This window comes from Aethina tumida, chromosome 3, assembly GCF_024364675.1.
Source record: "Aethina tumida isolate Nest 87 chromosome 3, icAetTumi1.1, whole genome shotgun sequence".
Classification (NCBI taxonomy): domain Eukaryota; kingdom Metazoa; phylum Arthropoda; class Insecta; order Coleoptera; family Nitidulidae; genus Aethina; species Aethina tumida.
Window position 1 is genome coordinate 12,834,141 of NC_065437.1, and position 4,276 is coordinate 12,838,416.

Below are 4,276 nucleotides of genomic sequence, written 5' to 3' on the forward strand. Positions count from 1 at the left end.
CAACGATATTAACATATTTTAAATTTAAATTAATTGACCTTTAGAACTGCAGTTCGATGCAGCATCTGCAACAGGAGTTCCCGGGACACGGTCCCTCCAAAGGGCAAAGTTCACAGCCGGGAATTGTCACGTTTTGTGCAAAATCCTGCATCCTCTCCTACTTTTTGACGTTTACCTTAACGTTGCGTTTTATCCTTTAAAGGTCACTTATGATTTTATGTTGGTTTATCAATGTTTAATGCGCAAAACCGGATCGATTATTCACGTTTTTAATGGAGTATTGGTCGGACAATAAAATAAACACTTTATATGTATCTACAAAGTACTTGTAAAGGTCAAAGTTCAAGCTTTGACTCGTGTTAAACGTTTAATAACATCATGTTTTACCTATATTAATCTTTTTGTTTTGTTTAAAAATTAATGAAAAAAATATTATATGGCTTATAGAAATCCAGTTAATTAACTACTTTTAAAGCAAATACTACTACAAAAGTACAGTAGTAGTTGATTGAGACCCAGTGAAAATATTCATAAGGTTTGAGAGGGAAAACATCAAAGACCCCGTAATAAATTATTTACGGAATTTGTAGCTGGCAAGAGATAAATATTGAATTTCATTCAAGTGCATACACATCGGCATTTGGTTCGTTATGTTTATGTCATACCTATAATCCATCGGATCAAAGACGTTTTCCCGGAATCGTAACTTGATTTTCCTCAATGTCACGGACAGCCTCGCCCGCTAATAAACATGTTTTGCCAGCACAAATAGATTGAAAATCGTACGACAATAAACGGGAAGCTTTGCTGTGTGGGTGAATTCTCGGAAGTCGTTTCTCGGGTTGGATCCCGGGAATTCCGGGAAGGGGCATTGGAAGTTGCTCATCTGGATTATCAGACGATAATTGTTTTTGAACGCTATGATTTAATCGTGACTGGTTTTTGAGCCCGGTAATTAATTATTACTGTGATGAATTTCTGGATAATCGTTTTATAGCTTTACAAGTAAATCATTAGAATAGATGAAAGTTTTTATACATTTAAAACACACGTAATGAATAGTAAAACAGTGTAAGTGGTGCCAGGTGTATTTATAAAATCATTGATTGATAATATAATTGTTTTGTAGATGACGTTATCAACTTAATCAATTGGAGAGATATCAAATATTTATGGTTTTTTTGGCGTGACGATTGTGAACGTTATTGACGCCAATCGAAATTATTGACGAACAAATGTTTACGACGTCGTTTTCCTGTAACGTCATCCGGTTTATAAACGAAATAAGAGCCTCGTTATTTTTATTCAAGTTTATTAGCTATTTTCGGACGCTTGTACGTCAATTTAATTAACAAACACGTTTCTAATTACTCTAGATATTGAATATCTGTATTGGTGGATGCGCTGTCCATTTTTTGCAGCAGATTTAATTTCACGTGAACAATTTTTTTATTTAGATATAAATTATGAAATGTTGCAATATTTTATTTGTTGATGTACGATTTTTGCGATTCTAATTTTAATTATTGACTAATTATTATTTTGGAACTATTATTGTAAAATTTTGGCGAATGCGCCGGTGACAATTTTTTAAAATAAAATCTTATTAAATAATCCAATTATAAATATCCCCCAGCATATTTTTATTATTAATTCTGACAAAGAAAAATTTTAACTTTGTAGTTTAAAATACATTAAAAGGACCTCTAATTAAAAATATTTAATTTAAATTACAACTGACTATATGTGTATGTTGTTATATGAAAATATGATTCTTTTTATCTTTATGACTTTGATATATAGTCCAGGAGACAACCCATGGGGTTGAACTAAAAATAAAACACTTCACACAGGAAACAGAACCGAAATTGACAGTTTTCAGTGGCGGATAGTGTAATTGATTATTTCATTATTTCAGGCCTCGCTCCGTAAAGTGACATTGACGACATTTGAATAATTTGCATTCTGTTTTGACCCCGTTCCATGTATAGATCGCTTCGATTTTTATTAATATTTTAAAAACATGTTTAGAATAAATTTTAAGACTTTTTGGTTTATTTTATACATTAAAAAATCTATATGATAAAAAATAAAAAAAATATATTATTTTAAAATTTAAAAATGGAAAATATTTTTATATATTCTAAAAACCTACATTAATAAAATATTATATTAATTTTATTAATTTACATTATATTTTATAAATATTTTTTATATTAATTTAAAACTTGTCTATAAATTATTAAATATAAATTAAATCTAGATAAAATTATATTATATATTAATTTCATAAATATTTAATAGTAGCAATATCAGACTTTATGAGAGAAATACTGAGATTCTAACCAAATAAAAATTAATAATTATAAAATCTTAAATACTATACTAATACTAAAACCTATTTTATTTTCTAAATAATTTAAAATATGAATATTATGATAAAAAAAGAAAAATTATTTAATATATATCATTATTATTACTTTATTTATATATTATTTATGTTTAAAAAAATTGACAATTTAAAGAGTTTTTATATTTTCTAAATAATTTAAAACTAATATTGAATTATTAATAATAATAACTTTAAACAGATTAAATAATATGAAATAATTAAAATTGAAAAATTATATAATTTAAATACTTACTTAAATTGTTATTATTAATGTTATAAATATGAAAAAAAATGTAAAATATTTATGGTTGGTTAAAATGCACTATAAATAAATCCTCATTTTTAGCCATTAAAAAAATTATTCATTTGTTTAGATATATACATTTGTTTACGTATATTTCCAATTTGTTATACCCAAATGAAGACATTTGAATCTAGTGTTTTGACTCCGTTTTATGTATTCATACTATATATAAAAATTTAAATAAATAAAATTATAAATAATGATGTAAAAAGTATTAAATAGAATTATTAATACAATAAAATGTCTGAAAACAATAATTATTACTAGTAAAAATTATGATAAAAAATATATATAAATTTATAAAAATTATAATAAATTATGAAATATATTTCAAATATAATACGTAATTTAAAATTTAAAAAATAGAAAATATATTTGTTATAGTTTAAAAAAATTCATTAATAAAACAATAATAGTTTTTTAATTTTATTTTATTGTTTATTATTTTTTATTTTAATATTATGAATTTATGAAGATTTTTTTATTTTAATTTAAAATTTAAATTTTTCAATTGATGACATGAATATTAAAAAATTAATAATAAAATGTTAAATATGTTATTTTTATTTCAAGTAGAATATAATAAATAGAAAATATTCTTGTAATGTTTAGAAAAACTACATTAATAAACTATTAGCCAACCTTTTTAAATTTTATTAATTTACAATATGATTACATTTTTATTTTGTATCCTTTTGTGAACCAATGTTTATGTTTTATTCCATAAATAAGTATTAAAATTAAAATTAGAAATTAAAAAATGAAAAGTGACAAATTTAATTTTTATTGCCATAAAATGTTTGAAAATGGCAATAATAATTAATATCGAATAAAAGTAGTTCTAAAGATTTACCTAGTTTATGTACGTATTTTAAAATTTAAAAAATATACACTCCTGGAAAAAAGTTTGAAAACCCTATAATAAACACTGTGTATATTAAAATACAAAATAATAATAATAATAATACACATTGTATACTGAAGTTTATTTCGATATTAAAAAAATATATTATAAGAAGTAGACAAAGACACAGTTTTTATCAAGACATAAGTTTGGAGAGCCCTTAAATTTAATTTATTTTGATCATCTACCAGTATTGTTTAGCTTCTCACGCTTCTCCCGCACAATAAAAAATAAGACAAAGCTACTGAAAAGGCTTCAAATAGAATGGCAAAAAATACCTCTAGAACTTATTAGAAAATTGTGAACAAATAGTGTGCAGCAGTCACACAAGCTGATAGTTATGCAACAAAATATTAATTATTTAATAAGGTTACCAAACTTAACATATGTCCAAATAATAAAAAAGTTTAATTTTGTATAAATTTCTATTTTATTCAATAATATCTTAATAAAAGTGAATAAAATTTTAGGAAGAATTTTTTTAATTTCTTATATATCGAACAGTAATTTTATTTAAATCATTCGTTGTTTATTAATTATTCGAATAATAAACAATTCAATTTTAGGGTTTCCAAACATTTGTCCATTTTTTTTTAATTTAAAATTTTATTAGAAAATACTCTCAAAATAGTTTTACAAATGAATCAAAGTATGATAAAACTTGTATAGCAATGCA